General features: G+C 32.7%; 1 protein-coding gene across 3 annotated transcripts in view; it reads left to right on the top strand.

The window, feature by feature from the left end:
• Window positions 1-26,082, top strand: part of cpx (synaptic transmission protein complexin) — a 972,531-nt gene that overhangs the window by 325,862 nt on the left and 620,587 nt on the right. The gene's annotated exons all lie outside the window — the stretch shown is intronic.

The following is a 26,082-nucleotide window of genomic DNA, read 5'->3' as shown; positions in this document are numbered from 1 at the left end:
GTACGTTCATGTAATGTTCTTGAGTGTATTCGAAAAGGATGTTTGTTATCATTCCGATCTATTGGATTATTCTGAAGTCAAGAAGTTTTTCTTTTACAATATTCCATTTTATCCTCGATATTTTCCTTTAACATTAGTTTGGGGGGATTTTTTTATAATGTAAGTTAAATATTTCAGTTCCCTGGTTATTTGAAACTTCTAGTCATAAGCTCATATAAGCATTGGACTACGTATACACACCATACTTCGTCCTTACCATATTTCGCACTAATTTAAAAACACTTAGCATAGAAGAACTCTTGCTAGATACTTGTCTCTTCATCTAGTTGCATGCTACATAATACGCTTTGCATGCATTTCAATGCGTTCTTAGCTTTCTCTAATCTCCATTTTATCTTTCACGAAACAAAAAGTTAGGGGATAAATTTTTTATTTAATTAGAACAATATGCTTATATATAACTAAGCAATGTTAAAAATAGAATTATTACATCCAATTACTATTTTACATTAATAATTAGAGAAGCATGGGTAACTGGTCTATTCAGCTTTTTTGTTATTTTTTTAGAAATCGTTCCTCTTCTATTACAAAAACGATATTCTATGTCTGTCTCAATATTCTCTGCCCGATGAAAATAATTTGTTTAATTTTTCAAAGCTTGTATTCTGAAAACTATAAATAGGTTTTATGACTAAAATTTCAATATAAAATAAAAGATTTAACAGTTCTATAGTTGTACAGATCTACAGACCTTTACCCTAAATATCTTTGATAAATTCGTATCTGCAACCTTTTATTACGCCATTTACGATAAGAGACTCAAATATAAGTATTTTTACCAATTTATAGTTATTTCAACAAAACCAAAAAACTCCAACGAGTTTCCTTCTCCATGATAATATAACCTCTAGCATCATGCTAGTATGTATTTTCCCTGCAATATACATTTTCCAGTACATATTGATATATTGAAACTTTACCTACTTTTATAAAATCAATTTTTAAAGCAACCGATTTCAGTATGCAGGATACTGTAGTGAATTTATTTAACTGCTATGTCTTGATTCAATTTATAATGTCCGTATTAATTCTAATTTAATGTTCTTATCTTAATTTATTAAAAAGCACTATAATTTATATCAATTTATTTAACCAATCAATAATACATAATTTATTTTAGGCGAACGTAACAATTAAAATCGCAAGTGCGTTCAAAATTAACTGTCCCTTCCATAAAAGCTCCGTTATTATATATCAAAACACAGCCGGTCGAGAATTCAGCCTGATTATACTAGAAGGTCAATCCGGGTCATCGTTTCGACCGTTTTCTGGAAGGTCAGTTCAGGTAAATAGAAGCCTCTCGTACAATCTAAAACATAAACATGTGAATAAAAACATGTTTACAGGTTTTTAATATGACTCATCTTTTTACGTAACAATACCTCTCATTCAGCAGTTCCAGTCCTACTATAAATTGCAGATATTGTGCTATTATCAAATAACACACATCTATAATACACAGGGTAACCAAACGAAAACAATACAGGACCATTATCAAAGATAGCGCCAATATTAAAATGGGTTTGAAACTCTTTTCGTGTGACTTGATAATACTGATATTGTTTTGGATGGGATTGAGCCACAGTTATTTAAATGTTATTGCTGTAATTAAGAGGGTTTAATCGCATTCAAAAAATATCAGATTCCTTCTTAGTCTTGGTCTGACTCAGGATATTCTGCCGATTTGTTAAGAGGATAGGCGCAAAATCTTGGTCCAATGAATTAATTTTTTTCAAATCCTGATATAAATAATAAGCCTTTTTGAAAAATTTAAACACTGAATGATAAAATACATTATTACCGAGGGCCGAAAGTCCCTAGGTTATTTATTTTAATAATTTATAGGGATGAAAAAAAAAGAGAAAATTTAGTTTGATTTTTAATTTCAAATATTTCATTCAAAAGAAACTTTTTGTTTATTTTAAGGGACTGTTGGCCCTTGGTAATAATGTAATCTTTTATTCTGCGTTAAAATGTTTTAAAAGTATTTATTAGTTTTCTCAGGATTCGAAAAAAATTTAAATATCATTGGAACAAAATGTTGCGCCTACCTCCTTAGGCTACATCATTAATTCTATTCGAAAAACCATAAAGTTTCACTCATAGTAGGTCTCACTCATAATTTTGTTTTGGTTCTGTACTCTATCGAAACATTCTCTATTCTCCGCTCTGCATGTAAATTCAGTTTAACATATTTACACGGTAATTAATTCATCAATAGTAAAAAGCAAGTACTATACGAAAAGCTATAAAACGCAGCTTAATCTTCTATTCCAAGCAAATTAGCAGCACAGATCCGCAGCTCCTTCGGCGAGAATTGAAATTCCCTGCACGCCTCAACCGCAGCTTGTAAACTTTACACTTGAACGTTATCTCTAAAATCGTTATGCAAATCATCTCGTTGTTTCCGCCTGGCGTTATTTTTGCATTGTGGAAGAGTTATTGTATTGTCTCTCTCAACAATCCTTACACATATTTTATGTTTCTTGATCGATAAATCTCTAAGAAAATGTTTGAATGGTTTAGACAATATAATGGTTGGTGCCCCATAAGTAAGTAGCAAAGTAATATCTACTTATAGTCCAGCGAAATAAGATTTTTCTCGTGACACTGATCCAGCCAGGCAAATGACAGTTGTTTTGAGTGGTATGGACCTCTACATTAAAAACCTAAATGTTTCCTGCAGTCGATTTTTTTTTTACTTAAATAGTTATTAACAAATTAAGGTCAAAAAATGGCTAATTTCACGTTTTTAAAAATGACTTAGAACCTTAATATTATATGGAATGTTGGGACTTTTTTTATTTAATTAATAGCTTTGGATAACTTGATCCATTCAGCCACGATATTATAGTCCTTCTAGAAAGTATCCGGAATTTTATATTTTTTCTAATTTTAATAGATTTCCTTTTTGTAACATTTTAAGACTAAAGTAATGCATCAAGTAGGTTGTGCCGATAGTAGGTTATGGACAAAATCGCATGACAACATCATCTGTCAATAATTGTTGTTTGTAAACAGACTTAAGATTTGTGAAATAATGTCGCAGAAAAAAGAAAAGGTGGAATATTTGTATAGAAAGGTTGTCCGAAACGTTAAGGCTACATATTAAGGAATTAAAAAAAAAATTCCTACAATGACACCTCTGCAAAAGCAACGAAGAATAGATTTTTATCAACGTTTTCGAGAAGATAATTTTAATAATGTCTTTATATCTGATGAAAGTTGTTTCCAGCTTGGTGCAAATCATCTAAAAGTCCTATCAAGAGAAAATGTTACCGTTCAACCCACTAAAATAATGGTTTGGGAAGCAATATCTCAGCGTGGTGCTACACCTCTCTGTATAGTTAATGGTACTGTTGATAGTGCGAAATATTGTGACATCCTTAATGGTTTTCTTCTTGAAACGGCTCATGTTTTATATCCAGAGGGGTGGAGTTTTCAGTAAGATAATGCAAGATGCTATACTTCTGCTTATACTCAAGCTTGGATGCAAGAACACGGATTGGCAACAATTCCGTGGCCAGCAGCATCTCCAGATCTTAGCCCCATTGAAAACATATGAGGATTGATGAAGATAGACGTGGAACGAGCAGCGCCACTAGATAAAGAAGGTTTGATTCTTATAGGACTTAATAATTTCTATTAAGATAACTAATTTCAAGGTCAAAAAATAGTCAATTTTCGCTTTTTTCGTCTATCAGCACAGAGTAACGCATTTCAAACAAATTTCAGAGTAAAAAACTTATAAATCATCTAAAAAGCTTGAAATTTGCATAGTTTATATGTTTCTATCCTTCTTTGCTGCTTAGGAAGTTACAAAATAATTAAGAAATTTCGGTGTTTTATAATTCTTTATAACTAAATTACTTTTTGAAAAATGACTTAGAACCTTAATATTACATGAAATGTTGGGAATTGTGCTGTTTAAAATATAAACCACCCCCTGCCCAATAAAAAACCGTATATTGTCTATATTATCCACAATAACATACGACATCAATTTTACACTCACAAATTCCATCCCCTTCCTTCTAATTCCTCCTTAAATTATGCTGCCACCTTAGCATTTCTTGAAATTATACATAATAATCACTTTGATCAACTATTATACACGAACGTTTCCAAAAGTGAATTGGAGGTTAGCAGTTTGGTCACCTCCAAATACAATCTCATTTGTACTTCTTTTATTTCTCTTTTGGACAGAGTACATACTGGAGAATTGTTTAGTGTCTTACAGGCTGTTAAGCATATTAACCGCCCGAATAAAATGTTGCCATTTGTACAGATTCTCCAGCTTCCATTGTATACATTCAGAAATTATTTACCGATCAAAACATTTGAATGAATAAACTTCTTCTTTATCATCATCCCCTTGTCCAAAATATCCACCACTCTTACCACCACATTTTTACATTAAACACTTCTTCTTCTTAAAGTGCCCTCTCCTCAATGGAGGTTGGCTACTACCATTTTAAAATCTTCTCTATCTTCAGCTGTTCTTATTAGCTGTTCAAAATTTAGCCCTGTCCATTGTCGGATGTTTCTGAGCCACGATAGTCTTTTCCTTCCTAGGCCTCTCTTTCCCTCGATTTTTCCTTTCACTATAAGTTGGGCATATTGGTATTTACTATTTCTCAGTATGTGGCCTAGGTATGATGTTTTTTTAACTTTTACTGTGTTAAAAAGTTCTCTTTCCTTGCCTATTTTATGCAGCACTCCTTCCCCTTTAAGGTATGCGATGTCCATGAAATTTTGAGCATTCTTCGGTAGATCCACATTTCAAAGGCCTCCAATTTATTTACGGTTGATGTTTTTAGGGTCCACGTTTCAACTGCATATAGAAGAGTCGACCAGACGTAGCATTTTGATAAACGTAGTCGAATTTCGAGTTTTATTCGAGAATCACAAAGCAGTTTTTTTATTTTTTTGAAAGATTTTCTGGCCTGTTCTATTCTCGATCATATTTCTAGATCAGGATTTAGGCTGCTATCGATCCAACATCCCAGGTACTTAAATCTATTGACCTGTTCTAAAATGTGCCCATTTATTGTGCAAGGTTGAGGTACGTTTTTTTGGATTGACATCACTTTGGTTTTTTTAATTTTTATTTTCATACCAAATTGCTCACAGGTCGAGTTGGTCTTGTCGATGAGTCGTTGTAGACCTACGTCGGAATCCGCAATTAACACTGTATCATCGGCGTATCTGATACTGTTGATATTTACGCCATTCACCTTGACTCCATTCTTGGAATCCTCCAATGCTTCTTTAAATAGAAACTCGGAGTAAAGATTAAACAGCAGAGGCGACAGAACACATCCTTGTCTAACTCCCCTCCTAATTTCTACTTCTGCGGATGTGGAACCTTCTATCCTAACTCTGGCGTTTTGGTTCCAGTACAAGTTTTTTAAGAATTTGATGTCTTTTCCATCTAAACCGACTTCTTGCAAACGTTCTAATAGTAGGTCGTGTCTTACTCTATCAAATGCTTTTTCGAAGTCTATAAAGCATATAAATATATCTTTCTGTTGGTCGTAGCATTTTTGCTACGACATTTTGCATTTTGCATTTTTGTATTAAACACTAAGATCACCTTTACATGGATTCCATCTCACAGGCAACGAACTCGCAGATTATCATGCTAAAACGGTTTCAACAGATACCACATCAACAAATCCAAATTTGCAAAGATTTAAAAACAGAAGCATACAGATTCACCAGGAGATTAGGGCAACCTCACTAGAGCTCCTTAAATACATCCTTACGTGCAACCGGGACCTCACTGTATAAGCCATTATACACTAGCCCCACGGGACTATCTAGACAAGAACTTAAAATTATACAAAGAATCCATATGGCCACACCAAACTACACACACTCGCCCCCATGCGAGTTGCCATAGTTGCCGAGCACGTAAATGTAAATAAAAAAAGAATATCAAAATTTCAAAGCGATGGATTAAATAGTTTAAACGTTATTTAATTTTTTATCCCAAGCTAATTTTTTTTTTAATAATATAAGCGATAAAATAATGAAGTTACAGTAATTCTTCGTGTTGCTTATGAAAAAAAAAACAAAGATTTATTATATCAATATTATTAAGGAAAATAATTTTAAATCATTTTGTAAATGCATGTCAATTTTTTTTCTTATAAACAACTAAAATAACTTTTTAATGATTGCATGCAGAAAAATTATTTTTAAATATTTGGAAAACTTCCATTTTTTCTTCAAATTTAAAAAAAGTTGTCCTAGGACAATTTGGGATGAAGTGAGTGTCATTTTCTTTTAATATACAGCAGCTTTATTTATAATAATTAATAGATCTAATTAGCATCATTTGGAAGAACCTACTTTAAAGAATAAATTTGTTAAATACGACAAAAATTGCATTTCAATGGAATCTTCCACAAAGCTTCAAAATGAAGTTTGCGCCCGGCTCTGGAACTCAATTGGAGCATAATGGCGGGAAAAGGTGCTGTTAACTATATATCTGGTTCTTTTTGATGGATTTCGACGTTTTTTTTTTAATTTTTATGTACTCTTTGCGCACGCTGTGAAATATTTAAACAAATAAATTGTTAAAGAAAGCATCTAGTTTATTTAAACATTTTTTTTTTAATTTTTATTTTTTTAGTAACATTTAAGTAACAAAAAAACAAAGTATCCTATTTAATTATTTTTTAATGCTGTATTGATTTATGTTTTGCCCTGGAAATTAAAAAACAAAAGCAAACCAGACTAGGTTTTATTTCATGCTAAACATGCTGTTAGATGAATGAAAAACTGGAGTTACATCATTTGAAGAAAATGTTGCAATACATTGTTTTTTTTATTATTTATTAATAATAAAACAGATAATAAATAGAAGGAAAATAACACTATTATTAAGTCATATGTAACATATCGAGGATACATCGTTTATGTTTTAAAATAACATATATATGAAATCATAAAATGTTCAAATCAATACAAGAGATAGTAATACCAAATCAGTTGGCAAATTTAACAAAACTAACTCTTAAAAAAGTTAAATGTAGAGTAAAAATTCAGGGGGAACTGTCTAAACCTTAAAAAACAAATAATCGGCTGCACCAGGGAGACCCTTTCTCCTGTATACTATTCAATCTCTCTCTGGAAAAAGTAATACGTCTGTCACAAATCACAACCACTGGTTCAATATATAATAAATCAGTGCAAATCCTTGCCCACGCTGATGATATCAATATTGTAGGGAGAACGGAAAACGCTGTACGAGAGGCATATCTAGCATTAAAAGAATCAGCACCAACAAAACGAAGTATATAAAAATAAGCACGCAACCACAAAACCTACAACCACTTGTTATAGAAAACGACGTCATCGAAGCAGGGAACGAATTTGTATACCTGGGAGCGCTCCTTAATACTGAAAATAATACTACCGCAGAGATAAACAGTAGAATTTAAACGGTGCTATTTTGAGCTCAATCTCCTTCGTAAATTCACAATCATATCGAGAAATGCAAAAATAAAACTCTACAAAACAATTATACGCCCAGTCCTAACATATAGTTCAGAGACCTGGACTTAGAAAGAAAAAATAATAAAAACATGTTAGGATATTTCGAAAGAAAAGTACTAAGGCGAATCTATGGTACAGTGAATGACAATAGAGTGTAGAGAAGACGATACAACTTCGAACTTTACAGAATATACCTGGAACCTGACATCGTAAAACATATTAAGATAGGACGTCTGAGGTGGATAGGGCATGTAATGCGAATGGAACTAAATTACCCAGCTAGAAAACGCTCCTTGATAGACCCATTGGCCAGAGAAGAAGAGAAAGACCCGGAACAAGGTTCCTTAATAACATCAATGAAGACATGAGAAATATGGAGAAATTCTTGAGGAGGCTAGGACCTACGCAGGGTTGTAAAGCCAGAATGATGATGATACATACAAAATTAAAGTTTGGTGTTAATATTGAAAGTAAACTTAATGTAAGATCAAATAGTTACCATGTAGGGATAGAATCTTAGACATTTAGAGTCCAGTATTACTTGGAATAAATCATCTTAAATATCTTAATCATCTTAAAACAAATAAAAGCCCAGGTCCAGACGGAATATATCCAGAAACGGTAAAATTAATCAGCGAAGAAAATATCGAAATATTTGTCCTTTTATTCAATCGCATTTATGATACAGGTAAAATACCCCAAGATTGGCTGGAGTCAATATTCATCCCACTACCAAAAAAGCCAAACCCACAACACTGCAATGAGTTCCGTCTGATAAGCCTTATGAGTCATGCATACTAAAAATCGTACATAATCGTATCTATAGAAAGTGCGAAACAATCATCGGAGACGATCAGTTTGGATTCAGAGCCGGCATGGGAACGAGAGAAGCCCTGTTCAGTTTACTAGTTCTAGCCCAAAAATGCTACGACCCACAGAAAGATATATTTATATGCTTTATAGACTTCGAAAAAGCATTTGATAGAGTAAGACACGACCTACTATTAGAACGTTTGCAAGAAGTCGGTTTAGATGGAAAAGACATCAAATTCTTAAAAAACTTGTACTGGAACCAAAACGCCAGAGTTAGGATCGAAGGTTCCACATCCGCAGAAGTAGAAATTAGGAGGGGAGTTAGACAAGGATGTGTTCTGTCGCCTCTGCTGTTTAATTTTTACTCCGAGTTTCTATTTAAAGAAGCATTGGAGGATTCCAAGGATGGAGTCAAGGTGAATGGCGTAAATATCAACAGTATCAGATACGCCAATGATACCGTGTTAATTGCGGATTCCGACGTAGGTCTACAACGACTCATCGACAAGACCAACTCGACCTGTGAGCAATTTGGTATGAAAATAAACATTAAAAAAACCAAAGTGATGTCAATCCGAAAAAACCAAAACGTACCTCAACCTTGCACAATAAATGGGCACATTTTAGAACAGGTCAATAGATTTAAGTACCTGGGATGTTGGATCGATAGCAGCCTAAATCCTGATCTAGAAATAAGATCGAGAATAGAACAGGCCAGAAAATCTTTCGAAAAAATAAAAAAACTGCTTTGTGATTCTCGAATAAAACTCGAAATTCGACTACGTTTATCAAAATGCTACGTCTAGTCGACTCTTCTATATGCAGTTGAAACGTGGACCCTAAAAACATCAACCGTAAATAAATTGGAGGCCTTTGAAATGTGGATCTACCGGAGAATGCTCAAAATTTCATGGACATCGCATACCTCAAACGAAGAAGTGCTGCATAGAATAGGCAAGGAAAGAGAACTTTTTAACACAGTAAAAGTTAGAAAAACATCATACCTAGGCCACATACTGAGAAATAATAAGTACCAATATGCCCAACTTATAGTGAAAGGAAAAATCGAGGGAAAGAGAGGCCTAGGAAGGAAAAGCCTCAGAAGCATTCGACAATGGACAGGGCTAAATTTTGAACAGCTAATAAGAACAGCTGAAGATAGAGAAGATTTTAAAATTGTAGTAGCCAACCTCCATTGAGGAGAGGGCACTTTAAGAAGAAGAAGATTACTTGGAATATGCACGTAACCAAGAAGAGAAACTGAAAACTTACAACCTCAGTGCAGTAAAACTAAAATTCTGTAAATTTCGAATGCAGTTTTTGTAAACTGCTAATCAAAAAATGGTAAATGGGCATATGATTGTTGAATCAATTAAACGACCTCCAAACTAATGTGTAACTCGACCCCCCTTTTAATAAAATTAGAAGTGTAATATTTTCCATTTTCTCTGACTGTATTTTTATATTATTTTTGATAATCAAGAAGTAAAATTAAAATCCCGTATAAAAATGCCATAAGAAAATAGCTTCAGACTTAACCCCAGTTACAAAGAAATCACAAACCTCATAAAAATATCAATCATAATTTCTCGTGGTCATGATATCTTTTTATATGCATAATAAACTACAAAAGTAATATTGCAGAAACTTCTGTTGTTTGTGCAAAAAAAAACAAAAATTCATTCGTATATTTATAACACTCGTTATCTGACTCTCTCTTTTCGTTTTTGGGGCATGTCAAATATTTGACTTTGGTGGAAGAAACGACAAAACGACTCAAAGGGAATTAATTCCAAGTAAAATGGAGAAACTTCGGGCATAATTAAGTGTTCCTTATGAGAACTAGAGCGACAGATCGAAATTGTCTTTATTCAAATTTAAATGCAGATAGAGTCAAAAAGTACCTAGTTTGTTGTGTCATTAAGCTAGACTGTTTCAAGTATAAATAATTTGTTTTATGCAAATTTTTTACACAGTCGTCTTTACAAATTTTGACAACTTTTACAAAAAAACATGTATCAAAAATACATCAACTCGTTAATAATGGTCTTTATTTTGTTTATGTATTTAAAAATCAGAACCGTGTCAATCTAAAACGGTAAGTCTCCAGTTTACGCATGATAGACTAAGTGGGCAAATCCTTATTACCGATACCGCATGCCCCATCGATATATACAACAAAACATACAGTGTGTAAAAGCCAAATGGAATAAATTCATTATTTAGGTTACTGTACATATTTATAAAAAATCCCGAAACATGTCAAATTTAAATTATAATTTTACATTCTTTAACGTGAAAATGTAACCCCTACCTTCAACCCCCTTAGAATGACAGGTACAACCCCCAATTTTTAAAATAGGAAGTATAGGCTTGTGATATATCGTTTGAAAGGTCTTTTCATTCTCCATTCAAAAATGTTGTCGCTTTCAAGTTTATTAAGATTAATTAAGATCAAATAAATTAAAATCATGTGGTTACCGAAATTCGCTACAATACAATCAAAAACTAAAATGTAATGCAAAACGTAATAAAATGTAGAACACGAAAAAGAACTATGAATGTTAATGAAGTAGATGTTCAAAATGTTCACCGCGAACGTCTTGGCAACATCCTAATCTCAAATAAAACTGTCTTCTAACATTATTTAACATAACAGGCGTGATCGACCTAATCCCAAGCGTTATTCGTTCTTTTAAGTCATTTAAATCAGAAGGTTTAGTTTTGTACACATGGCTCTTCACATATCCCCATAAAAAGAAATCTAATAATGTAAGATCAGGTAACCGCGCTGGCCATTCAATCGATCCTCGCCTCTCTATCCACCGATTGGGAAATATTGTATCGAGGTACTGCCGGACATTAAGTTGGTAATGTGATGGTGCTCCATCCTGCTGAAACCATATCGTATTCGCTGGAACTTGAGGGTTTCCTGGATCAGGATATAAATTTGCCAACGTTGGAATGACATCATTTTGAAGTAGTGCCAAATAATTGTTGCCATTCAAGTTGCCCTCAATAAAAAAGGGACCAATGATATTGTTTCCTACAATCCCTGCCCAAACATTAACCTTTTGAAGGTATTGAGTGTGTACTTCTCTCATCCAGTGAGGATTTTCCGTGGCCCAGTAGCGACAATTTTGCCGATTAGCATGACCGTTAAGTGAAAAAGTACACTCATCAGAAAACATAACGTCTTCTAATTGGATAATATTGTTATCCAACATGTCCATCATTTGCTCACAAAAAAAGTTCTCATATCAAAATCGTCTTCCATGAGCTCCTGAGTAGGTATCATCTTATAGGGATGCAATTTATTTTCTTTTAATATGTTTACTATCGATGTATGGCTAGCATTGAATGTAGTGGATGCCTGTCTACTCGATGTATGTGGATTTTCCTGAAACTCAAGCAACACATCCAATTTGAGTTCATCACTCAGTACATTGGCAGCTGCTTTTTTTATCTGCCTTACATGACCAAACACGCGAAACTGCTTCTCTATTTTACTTATTGTTCCTTGGGATATAGGCGGTAAATTAGGAAATTTCTCATGAAATAGGCGAGTTACTTCCTGTTGTGTTCGGGTGTTATCTCCGTAACCAATCATTTGTAAAACTGTTATTTTATGCATTTCCGTTAATCTAACCATTTTTCAGAATTGAATTGAACGAACTTTTTACTTAAATTAAAATACTGACAACTTAAATAAAACAATTTACTAATGCGTGTTAAAATAACGTTGCCACGGAAATCCTTTAAAGTTTTTTAATGGTTACCATCTAAAAACCACATTGCTATGGTTTTTGTTCACTTTCTCATTATCAAGACCTAAACGGGAAATAAGTTTTGAGTATATTTTAGCGAATTTCGGCAACCACATGATTTTAATTTATTTTATCTTAATTAATCTTAATAAACTTGAAAGCGACAACATTTTTGAATGGAGAATGAAAAGACCTTTCAAACGATATATCACAAGCCTATACTTCCTATTTTAAAAATTGGGGGTTGTACCTGTCATTCTAAGGGGGTTGAAGGTAGGGGTTGCATTTGCACGTTAAAGAATGTCAAGTTATAATTTAAATTTGACGTGTTTCGGGATTTTTTATAAATATGTACAGTAACCTAAATAATGAATTTATTCCATTTGGCTTTTACACACTGTATGTGAAGAAGATATAACTAAATGAACTCTCGCAGGTCAACTGAAAGTAGCTGAAGCTTTCGTTAACGGTAGATCTATTGATTGAAGATAACACATTCGAACGTAAAGAGAAACTATATATAAATATATGCACACTATTTCATACTCATGATTGCTGTGGCTATTTTCCCATCTAGAAAACTTGGCCTAGTCGGATTTTGGTCAGTGTTGGTGCGCCTATTTGCATCATTCAGAATTGATGAGGCCGGAAAGTACGTGTTTATGAGTTTTTTTAGACTTTCCTTATTCGTCTCTGTAAATTTGCTATAAGCTTTCTTCAGGAAACCTACCTCTTTAATTGTAGAACTAATTGTTGCCAAGACTTTATGGATTCAAGAGAAGGTATATCTGTTATTTTCTCTCACCATGATTTAATTTTGGTTTTGCGAATTTCTTTATTGTGTAGCGTTAGCTTATACCTGTAGGCATCCCCTGAATGTGCTAGGGAAGCATGAATGTGCTAGGGAATTCACAAAAGAATATTTAATAAATTAGAAGAGGACATAAGCGCCACACAGTTTGGATTCAGAGGTGGACTGGGAACACGGGAAGCTTTGTTTGGTCTGAGTGTGTTAATGCGATGTTTGGATGTAAACCAATACCTCTACGTAGGTTTCATAGATTTTGAGAAGGCCTTCGATAAAGTCAGGCAAAACATTGGTATGAACATTAACGGAGAGTTAATTAACAATTTACGATACGCTGATGACACGCTAATAGTAACAGATAACCTAGCAAATTTACAGTTTTTGAAGGAAAATATAAACACCCATACCAAAAAGTATGGTCTAAAACTGAACATCAAAAAGACTAAATTCATGATTGTAACAAAGAAGCTATACACCGATGTGAATTTGACCATAAATAATCAGCCAGTTGAAAGAGTTACGTCCTACAAATATTTAGGGGTTTGCTTCACTGATACTAATGACCAGACAAGAGAAATCAAGAGGCGAATAGAGATAGCGAGACAATCGTTTGTCAAAATGAAAAAGTTTTTATGCAGCCGGGACATAAATATAAACTTAAGAACGAGAATGTTAAGGTGCTATGTTTTCTCCGTTCTGCTGTACGGCATGGAAGCCTGGACACTGAAAAAGATAAACATCAAAAACATTGAAGCATTGGAGATGTGGTGTTACAGGAGAATGTGGAAAATACCATGGACAGAAAGAGTAACAAATCAAGATGTTCTGCTGAAGATGGGGAAGGAATGCGAAGTCATAAAAACCATACAAACGAAAAAACTGGAATATCTGGGCCACATAATGAGAGGAGAAAAGTACTCTCTGCTTAGACTCATAATCCAAGGAAAAATCTTGGGAAAGAGAAATGTGGGACGTAGGAGGATTTCCTGGTTGCGAAATTTAAGGAAGTGGTATGGGTGCAGTTCAATACAGTTGTTCAGAGCTGCAGCCAACAAAGTAAAGATTGCTGTGATGGTAGCCAACCTCCGATAGGAGACGGTACTGCAAGAAGAAGAAGGGAAGCAGAAAATCAACAATTTAGAACTTCGTATTGAATTCCCATTCGACAATTCCACCACCTGGTATATTTTTGTATAATACAAAATAACTATTGTTACTGTACCGTTACTCTCCAAATTTGTATAAACTATAATTCAGTTGTATTTCAACACTACTGATTGACGCAACCAAATCGACTCGTAAGGAATTAAATTAAAAAATGTCAACGGACGCATTTGTAGTCGAATATAAAAGCCGATTGGACTCCGATATCATAAAACGATTTCAATTTTGCCGATATCGGTACTGGCCTAAAAGGCCTACATGCGTAAAAAATATTTAAATCGAAAAATAATTGATGACTGGAAATGGCCGGATCGTTTGATAATTCAGAGAAGGTAATTTAGAGTCATCTCAATTTCGTGTTTTTTTGCTAACGATCCTAATGTGCCGTGATAAATGGTATTATACAGATTTGTTTTGGAGATATACGTACAGTAATACATTGCTAGCAAAGTAATGTTGTAGATTAAATAAATATAAAAGCTAGGTCAATAAAATTATAAGTTAAAAAGTACATTTCTTTGTTTTTCTATCATTGTAAAGTGTCGCCATTATTCTTCATGTTCATAAGAATTTAGACCAATAAAAAAATGGTATATATATATATATATATATATATATATATATATATATATATATATATATATATATATATATATGTATATATATATATATATATTTTAATTTTTACCTAATATATAACCTAATGTATGATAGTGTCTAAACAAACAAAATTATTATTGCATAAGTCAGCATATTTTTGTACACAAAACACTTATATTAATATTACAAAATTAGCGAGAAATACTAATAGAGAGACAATAAAAGATAATAAAATATATAATACTGTGCAAAATTTAACCAAATTGCAAATTACATAATAAAACCTTCCGAGCTAATAAGTTTACTTTGCTGCATGTGATACCCAAATATACAACTACTTTAGTTGCTCGTACCTAAACCTACTGTAATTTCTTAGTGGCCGCACACAGAAAGAGCAAAACTGTTTTAGTCAAAAACGTTTTTGACTAAACGAGTCTGACGCTGATGTTTCCATATAAATGAAATGAGCTGACGCACACTGATTAGTCGTGTGTCTAAAGCATGTTTAGGCTCATTTATATAGTTTCAGTCAGTCTGTTTGATGTTGATTACCGAATCGTCGTTTTGTGTCGAAACATTTCAATGTACGCAGGCGCAACGTGTTTTTGGAATTCCCTTCTTGAAACCGCTCGATTAGTCAACAAGAAGCACATATGGAAACAGCGATATTTTGCTTGTTTATATTGTGTGTATCATGGAAGTGGACGCAGAAAAATTAATTGTACTGATTGAGGCCAGATTCTTTTCTCATTTATAGGATGCACCCAAAATTGTCTTTTATTTTGCGTTTTTTTGTCCTGTAGGAGGAACCCCTACCAGAAAACTAGTGCAATTTCGTTGTTATCTGTCGATATCTTTAATAAAACTGATTGCAGTATGGTTTGTGCAAACATTTTGTTTCTCTTGAAAACAAAATGTTTCTTGTGGAAACAAAAACGTTTTCGTTTCAAACAAAAACGTTTTTGACTAAAACAGTTTTGCTCTTTCTGTGTGCGGCCACCCTGTTATTCGTTAAGAAACTCTTCCACTGAATAATATGGTCTTTCAGATAGATAGGCTTTAATTAATTTACAATTATTGTCAGGTTGTAAATTTAAATTGCAAAGGGAGATGGTTATATAATTATTTTGCCGAATATAATATAGATTTCTTTACTAACTCACTGGAGGGGATCGGTAAATACACATCAAAAATTGAATTTCTGATAGAGTAGGCATGATTAGGTATTACTAGAGAACATGTAGATGTTTACGAACTAAGCAAACAGTTTCTAAAATATATAAAGAGGGAAGTGTTAAAATCCCGTGATTTTTTAAGTAGCTTCTGCAATGTGTTATTCTACTGAAGCCAAAAAGATACCGTAATGCTCTTTTTTGTAATTTAAAAATAACATCAGATTGGGCAGCTGTACTAGAACCCCAAAAACGAAGACCATATCGAAAAAAATACTCGAACAAAGAAAAATATGTTATTTTGGAAGATGCTAAATTGATTTCCTTCGAAATAAATCTTATTGCATAGCAGGCTGAGGCTAGTTTCTTACTTAAGGAATCGATATAAAGGGACACATTTAAGGTTGCTGTCTATAAAAATACCAAGATAATGACAGTATCAACGATACTGATCTAGCTGTTATTAAGAAGCAAGGGTTGAAAAGCTCCTTTATAGGATAAGGTTACTGTGTTATCCACGTTAAAAGAGAATAAATTAAAGTCGGACCAGGCTTTTATTTTAAGTAGATCAGAAGTTATAGTTGCATAAAGAGTTTCAATATTAGAGTTTCTCCAAGTAATACTGGTATCATCAGCAAAAAGAAAAATATTTCTATCGAATGACTTTAGAATAATTGGTTCTCTCTCTGCAGTGCAATCGTCGTGATTTGCTTTCTGGAGATCATCTGCATATAGACTTTGACAATATTTTCTCCATACCTCCGCAATCCCTTTCTCGTCATTTATATGTTGGTTTTGATCCATTATTGTTTGTGTGATTGGTAGTGTTATGGAAGACCATGTATATTTGTAACCAACTTTAAAATGTGAAGCTTTTACCTACCTTCTATTTTTATAAATAACTTTTTCTAGTATCTCCGATAACAGAATAGAATAGAACAGAAATATGCCTTATTGTCACTGAAAATTGTACACTTTAAAATTTACTAAAATTACATAAATCGTCAATATTACAAAATAAAAGATAATAAAATATACAATCCATTGCAAAATTTCACTAAATTGCAAATTGCATAATAAAACCTTACCAAATAGTTTACGAAAGAGCTGCATGTAATACCCAAATACATATAAAAAATACTTTAGTTGCTAATCAATATGAAGGGTCTATTTATGGTTGCTGTCTATAAAAATACCAAGAAATTTTACAGAATCGACCATACCGATCTGGCTATTAGTAAAAAGCAAGGGTTGAAGAGCTCCTTTATAGGATGGCAAAGAGCAATAAAAAAACATAAACTAACAAACCATTCTCATCAATCTTGAGCTGTGTTAGCTTTGTTCAAGCAAGGTGTTTCTGAATAGGAGTTTATTAAATTAACGGGTCACTAAAAAGCCGCAAGTTCTCTAAAACCATATCTGCAGCTGGATTCCAGTCACCACCAGAAGTTAATTGAAAATCTCAAAACAACAAATGAAGCTGGTCCTTGGAGTTCCCAAATACTACAGGTCAATAATACACAAAATCTATAGCTGAGCCATAGTAGATAGTAGATATTGTTAACAAATAAATAAGGATTATGTTTAGTTGACTATTTCACTCATCTTAAAATTTTCACATAATCTGACCAATCACAAACCAAAGACAGCTTGTGTTATCGCGAAAACACCAACTGTCTTTTAATTCTGATTGGTCTATCAGCTTCGTGTTTTCAACGACGTAACCATAGATACCGATCGCAAAGCAAAGTTTGACGTTTGCCAAAAAATTATTGTAGCTGTATACGTCAAAATGAGTCGTTTCGGTGGTACTTCAAACGAAGTTATAAACCAAAACATTGAAGAAAATATACCGAGTAACACAAGAAAATCTAAATCTTATATATGGAGACAATTTATGATGTTCTGTGTGGATCGCAACTACAAATTAGATGCAGAAAATAACAACGAAAGACAACTAAATTCCTTCCTCTCATTCTACTGAATTTTTGACCTATCACTTTGTTCATGAAATAGTCTAATAAAATACCACTCGTGATTTAATGTAGCTTATAAGTCTGACTTTTATTTCTAAACTCAACTGAGTTTCTTAAAGAAAACACCACTCGTCCTACGGACTCGTGGTGTTTTCAAGCAACTCAGTTTCGTTTAGAAGTAAATCGACAGACTTATCGCGAAAATTGAATCACTAGTGGTATTACTATTGATAATTGTTGAATTGTCTCGTGAAATAGTCTTGTCGAATATCATTCGAGAGAAAAATATTTACCGGCAAACATTTCTTCTGATTTTATTTAAGTTTGTTGTCTTTTGGGAATTTTCGCTTAAGAAATTTTGACAAATTCATTAGACTGACGTCTCGTGATTTAACTGTCAAAATTTAATTCGTGAAAATTGCCAGGCCATAAACTTGCATGCCAGTCGAAAATATTTCCGGCAAAATTTTCTCGCCTATAATATTATATACATAGATAAATAATATAGTATATTATATACGAAAATAAACAATTCTTTTTCAGTGGCATTCTCTGGAATCAACATATTACAAAGGAAACAAAATTTAAAATACATCAAATAAAAATCAGATATTATTATGGATATAAGAATTTAAAATTAAGGGTCCAATATAAAAAAGCTGTTGAAATAAATGCAATCAAAAAATCACTCATTTCAAGATTTCGAGAAAAGATAGTGTCAAAAATGACGCTATTAATTAAAAAATTATAGATATCTTAATTTGTATAACAAAACCAGAAAACAAAAATTATATGCCATGAAATCTACCTTATACCTGTTCAAATATTTTATTTAGTATGTTCATTTAGTAATCAAAAAGTTTACTTTCTACCTCAATTTTCCTAATATCGAATAAACATTTCCATCAAACTGATTACCTCGTCTGTTCTGAGTTCAGCTAACCTAGTACTTTAAAAATTCATCACTGATTATATTCTAGACGACAAAATCCCGTTGCATGCCGCTTTAAATATTAATTCGCCACTTTCGGATCTCTCCACGTACATCCCTAATCTACTTTTTGAGAGCACAACTTTACGGGTTCGAGGTAAAAATGGTCTTCGGTCTGAAATTCGCAACTAAGAGCTGTAGACCTAGAACGCTTTTATTTGTTTCCTTTTGATTTAAATTTGGCTAAGTGAAAGTTGTTCAAGAAACACGAAACAAAGTTCTGGATTGCGTTAATAAAAGGGAACGGTAGAACATTATATAAAAAACTGTAAGAGCACTTTATTTTTTTTTATTTGGTGGAAAAATGGTGGTCTGAGAAGTTGGGAAATTTCCACCTAGAATCTTCATTTAATTTTAAGAACTATATTTTACATAAGGAAAGGACGCGGAAAAGAAAGTATATGGATGGTCAGTTAAAGCGTATTAAAGAAAATTACAAGAGAAATGAAATAAAAAAATTTTTCAAAGAGGTAAAATACATTAAAACTGTTCTGGGTATCAGAAAAGAACGATAAATGTGAAAGATAAGCAAGGAAACCTGAAAATGGACGAAGACCAAATATGTGAAAGGTGGAAACAATATTTCAAAGATATGCTAAATGACAGAGTGAATACTGAAAAAAATTATAATGCTCCTAAACCTCAAATAGTAATAGAAGAAATACCATAGCACATAAGAGAAGAAATTGAAGAAATAATAAAAGACATGACAAATCAAAAAAGCCCCGGGGACAGCGGCATTGTGGCAGAGAACTTAAAATATGGAGGAGAGACTTTAATAAACCAACTTTGAGCTAATACTAGAAGTATGGGATGCCGAAGAAATGCCTCAAGAATGGAACAAGTCCATTATAATTCCTATACACCAAAACGGAAATAGAATTGAATGCGCAAACTATAGAGAAATATCCTTGTTAGAGGTAATATATAAAGTGCTCGCCAGACTAATTAAAAAACGATTAGAAATATAGGAGAATACCAGGGAAGATTTGGTAGGACGGAAGAAAGAAGCTGAAATTAACCTGAGACTGACCAAGAGGAACAGGTGTGCTGGAGCTATGAGCAAAATAATTAAGGTCAAAGATATATTTCGTAATACAAAAATAAGAGTATACAAAACTATAATTAGACCCACAATGCTATACTCTGCCGAGACACGGACTATGAGCAAAACCATAGAGAACACATTGGAAGCATGGGAAGGAAAGATAATTCTTAGAATGTTTGGTGGAAAAGTAGTAGAGGGAGCATGGAGACAACGAACTAATGTAGAAGTGTATCAATTGTATACTAACTCTACAATAATAAAAGCGGTGAAAAAATGTACTAGAATGGATTGGATATCTAGAAAGATTGCAAGGTAATAGACTAGTCAATAATATTGTTTGGAAAGTACCTGAGGGCAAAAAAACGAGTGCAAGACCAAGAAAGAAATGGAGAGATGTAGTGATGGAAGATGTGATGGCAATCAGAGATTGGAAGCTGATAGCTAGGAACAGAAAACGATGGAAATTATTCTTCCAGCAATGGGCCTAAAATGCCTGTTAACGCTATACATACATACATTTTGCATACAAAGTGAGTCACTGACCAAATTCCACTTTAATATTTGGCAATATTCATTAGATTGTCTGAAAATACTGAAAGACGTCGATTCTTATTTTAAAATAGATAAGCGTGTTTGCTTCTTCACGGGTTTCTAACTATTTGCTTTTACTTGTCCTGTACGTCCAAAGCCCGTACTTCAATAAAATGGTTACGACATAATAAAGCAGGGGAGAGAGGCATCTGTCATTTGTCAATCTTTTTCCTCCGTGTGTTTTTTATTTTTTTCTTATATCAATATAAGCATGAAGTAGCAATAAAGTCCTATAATCTTGTTACAAAGTTATAGGACAGTTCTGATATCAAATTTATTATTATCTCAAATTCAAAATATTGCTGGTCTTTTAGATTACACTCTTCCTCCTCTATTATGAGATAATTTTTAATGTTCTTTACATAGTTTAAACGAAAACAACAAGTTCATTTTATTTCATCCCATCTCATACTGATCTGCAAGGCCACGAAGAAGGATTATACAAGATTTTGAAGGTTCTAAAGTGTGTATGAGAGGTAGCTGATGTCAAATCCGTGAAGACGTGCAGCTGACTTTGAATTTTTTTAAACAATCGTAAAAGTCATTTTTGTCTATAAAACGTTTCGTATACATTTAAGAGAAAAATAGTTCAAATGAAATTTGCAGATCTTAGAAAGTTCTCTAATTTATGAGTTTTTAATAAAAATACATAAACAATAGACCGAGATAATTACAAAAAAACCCGTATTTCTGTAATTATGTATAAATGGTAATAGCTGTTTTTTATGAAAAATGATATGTCATTGAAATTATGACAATTAATGAGTTATTGACGTTTGCCAAATCTCAGCTAAATCAACGAAATACTTCTGTAAGTTTTTCAATTTGTTTATTCCGGAGAGCGATTATTTAAACAATTGTGCTTGCCCAAATAGTAACTCTAGAGGTATTTATGAGATCGCAATCGATTACTTGTGGCTTTAGATTTAAGATTTATTCAAAAAATGTCAACATTTTATCAAAACTGTTAAAAAAACCGTTTGAAAAAGAGCTAACTTTTTAGCTTAGGAAACATTTATAATAAGTTACTAAAGTTATTGATATTTAATTTAATTGATATTTAATTTAATAATAGACACACTAAAAAGATGGTGAAAAAAACACAATCCTTAATACAAAACCTTAATAAATATAAACCATAATGGCAATTTTTTTTTCTGTAAACCGAATTTCATTTAATCTCAAATGGATTAAGAAAGTTTCTGAAGTTGAGGTTCCACACAACATTCTTAAATTGCTGTCATTAGTTCCTAAATTTGGTCTTCAATCTTCATCAAATGATCGGTGACAATCCATCTGACATATGACTTAAGGAAATAACAAATCCTTGGTACTTAGCCAAGTATGTGGTTTTATCGATAAAGTTTTTTGCCGAAATATGAAAACTACCAGCATAATTGCTGTTGTTTTAGAGATACATCTTCTCGTCTACCCCACATAGTATGTGTATTGTAATTCCGAAAAATACTAAGAAACAGTGGCATCATCATTTTGGTAGGGTTATAAAAATTGTTGTTACTGAGTACATGAGTATCGGAGGAGATCAACATAACCTTCTCGTAGAGGAAAATCAAGAGATCAAAATATGTGATAACTACAAATACCTAGGAGTAAAAATCACTCAAGACGGAAAATTAGATGCAGCCATTAAGGAACGAAATACACAGGGAAGGAAAGGCATAGCCTTACTGAACAGCGTACTGTGGGATAAAAACATCTCTAAAGAAAATAAAAGAAGAATATACAACACCATAATAAAAAGTATCACAACATATGGATGCGAAGTGTGGCCCCTAAAAGACAGATCAGAGAAAATGCTTAGAGCAACAGAAATGGACTTCTGGCGACGCTCGGCGGGAATCTCCAGACGCGACAGAATAACAAACGAGAGAGTCCGAGAAATCATGGGGGTTACAGATAATATTGTTGATGACATCAAAACGACACAACTCAGATGGTACGGACACGTAAGGAGAATGCCGGAGAATAGAATACCAAGACAAATTCTTGAATGGCAACCAAGAGGTAGGCGAAGACCAGGAAGGCCTAGAAGAAGTTGGAGAGAAGGAGTTGATAAAGAAATCAGAGAAAGAGAACTGGAGGACGATCTATGGAACGATAGAATGAGATGGAGATTGGAAATCGGAAGACGTCGAAGAACGTTGTAAACCGAAATTATATATATATATATATATATATATATATATATATATATATATATATATATATATATATATGTATATATATATATATATATATATATATATATATATATATATAAAAATTGTTATACTATTCTGTTGTAAAGAATGTTTTTTAATTTCGGCGAGTTCTGATGAAGCCCGAAAGTATGTGGCGAAAGCTTAGCTAAAAATAAAAGGTACTTGTTTTGAAGCACTTGTTTTTATTGCTTCCTTAGTGCAGGGTTATTTCCCAGGTAACCTTTTACTCTATACTTCGATTTCTTATTTCTAGTTAATATTCGAGAGAAACATGCTTAGAAACATATTAGGCCCAATAAATGTGACTGCAATTTGACCTCGTCAAAAATTGCCAAGGTCAAAGATGTAGTTACTGCAACATGTACTCCATTAGTAATAGGGCCGAGGTAAATATGGCAATGATACAATCATTGAACGTTAAGATATACGGATCTTGTGGATAAGCTTACCAGAAACATGGGTATTTCAAGCTGGAAAGAATAGAGCTGATGAAGAAGTAGGCTTAAAAGGCTCAACTAAAGCGGTAGCACCAATGATGAAATAGATGTACAAATCAGATAACTGAGAAGACGCATTTTTAAAGTTCAATGATAAAAGCTGTTATGTAATAACTAAACTTGGATTAAATAAATATTTTACATTTATCACAAAAATAGCCAATTTCATAATAGTTTTTTTATTTTATCATATATATTTGTAGCAGGAATTTTATTAATTCCTGCACTTCTTTTAAAAATCCCCTATTCCTGCACTTTGTTGACATTTCTATATACACCTAAAACTATAAACCGTTATTTCAATTATCACTTCACCGTTTATTCCATTCAAATCTTTTTATTTGCCAACTTTTTTGTTTTTAAGGCTTTGTTTCAGCCACACTGGAATAAAATAAAATTCACTTCAGGCGTCTACATTTTCATTAAAAAAATCTGGTCTCGGGCTTTGCTAGTGTCTCATTCACACAGACATTAATAACTTCAGAAGACAGGATTGGCTTAGGTTAAATCTAGACCTAAGACCTTAGAATTATTCTCTTTTTGAAAAATAACCTAATTTGAGGAGGCTGTGAATTTTATATCAAAAATTTAGCTATTCTTTAAATGACGTGACAGATCTGACATTCTTAAAATAAATATTGTTTGTATATGTAACCCTTTAAAATGTTTTTTGGGAAAAATAAATTTAAAAATGGTATCCAACATGACAAAACCAAAAATTATCAAACATAATTTCCGAAGAGATGTATAAAAGTATTATATGATGTAGATGTATCAAGGATTATAACGGTAAATGACAAGTGGCAGTATTAATTTCCTGAATATAATAATATTGTAATACTATAGAGAGAGTATTTCAACAGAAAAACAAGAAAATAGTAGGCCCATTCAACTTATCAATTAATGATCAGTGTATCCTCTATATCGTTTATCGGAGGACACAACTGGAAGCAAGTGGCGCAAAATAGAAAATATTGGATTGATTTGGGGGAGACCTATGTTCAAAGTTGGATTACTTAAAGCTGGGAAAATGAAACGGGTTTTCGCTTGTGTAAAATTGAACACCAAGTAGCTTACAAATATCTAGAGCGTGAGATTCGCTTAGGGCTAGATAGTATATAAAGCAGATATGTGCTGCCTTTGGTAGATTGAACAACATTTTTAAGTCTAATATTCCAGTTTATCTAACAACACGCTATGGAAAAAGATCAATGGAAGGTATCAAAAATTAAATCCCAAAAGTAGAAATGAAAAGAAGAACAGGAGTCGTAGATGCAGTTGAAAAAATAGTCATGATTAAATGGGCTTGGGTCGGACATGTTGTCAGATTGTCAGATGATAGATGGATCAGAAAGATTCTGAAATAGCGACCAAGACAAGAGGCATATCAAACCAGAGGAAGACTGTCGACTGGATGGACGGATGATGTAAAGCGCATCACTACAAATTGGAAGCAAGAAGCTCACGATAGAAATAGGGGAAACATTGTACGGCAGGCCTATGTTCAGCAGTGAACAAATATGGACTAAAAAATGATATAAGAGAAATTAAAATTTAAATAAGTCAGTCTAAAATATAAATTTATACGGTAAAGTAAGTAAATGTAATAAATTAATTGTATTTTAGTGTTTTAGTATTAGAAGACTAAATAAATTAAAATAAACATTACACTATAATTATAAATTTTTATAAACAACCAATCTAATCGATATTTTAAATTTTTATGCTTTGAAGTCCTCTATAAAGACTGTGGTAATTGTCTGATATAAAAACTGCGCTCAGATGTGTAATTTTAAGTCGAATATAGTTAGAATGTTTGTGATCTTGTTAACATAATATGTTCCTTGTCTTAATTAATAAAAAAAGACATACTAGGCATCTCTGCCAAACTGAGCATTACAAAATTGATATTATCAAAGCTCTAAGTAAATATATATTTGCAAAAATAAAAATAGTGAGAAAAATTGCTTTACACCGACCCTGTCTTGGAAAAAGCGGTTATTTACGAAAGAAGAAAATCCCACTCGAAGCAGTAGCTACAACGGACACTATAAAATATAAAAGTTGGACACATTACGCTTGCCTACGAAAAAGTTTTCGGCAAATCGTGCGCAACGGCTGTGGGCTACTAAACAACCAAAACAATAAAAGGGAAAAAACTAAAACCTGCAAACTTACACAGCGATCTATGAAGTATAGATATTTTCTGTTTAATTAAATTTTTAATATTTGTGGTGTTTGCAACGGGTAGTTTAATTCAACGAAATTTGTATATTAATTAAATCTGTTTCTTTTAAAACAATTAAATCAGGTGTCTGTTTATTTATAGGCCAGGAAAATATAGTGTTTTTTGACAGCCACTGTAACTATTATCTAACCTTTTAGTTCCATGTAAGAAAAATAACAAAATTAGCCCAGGAAAATATAGTGTTTTTTGACAACCACTAACTATTATCTAACCTTTTAGTTCCATGTAAGAAACATAAAATTTATGCAAATTCATCCAAATTCTTTTTGTATATTCTTCTGTATTACTGAATTAGTAATAAATCAAGCGTATCGTTTCAAAAACAAAATATAATTGATTAAAACTCAGTAGTTTGAAATGTCAGTTGGTAATTCAGCGGTAGTTAAGTGACTTTAAGTTTAATGACAAAGGGATTTCATTTTAAATAAACCCTTGGCAAAGCTTTACACGTAAAGGGAGCAACTGTGAATTTATAGCAATAAAAAGTTACATTACAATTTCAAATTTAAGTAGTTTGAAATGGTAAATGAATAAAAATATTCGAAAACTTGGATGAATTTGCAAAACTTGTTATTCTAACCGTATGGAACCTTTTTTTTCATCTTTATAGAGGGGGGGG

This window comes from Diabrotica undecimpunctata, chromosome 4, assembly GCF_040954645.1.
Source record: "Diabrotica undecimpunctata isolate CICGRU chromosome 4, icDiaUnde3, whole genome shotgun sequence".
NCBI lineage: Eukaryota > Metazoa > Arthropoda > Insecta > Coleoptera > Chrysomelidae > Diabrotica > Diabrotica undecimpunctata.
This window is presented reverse-complemented; position numbering and strand designations above follow the sequence as displayed.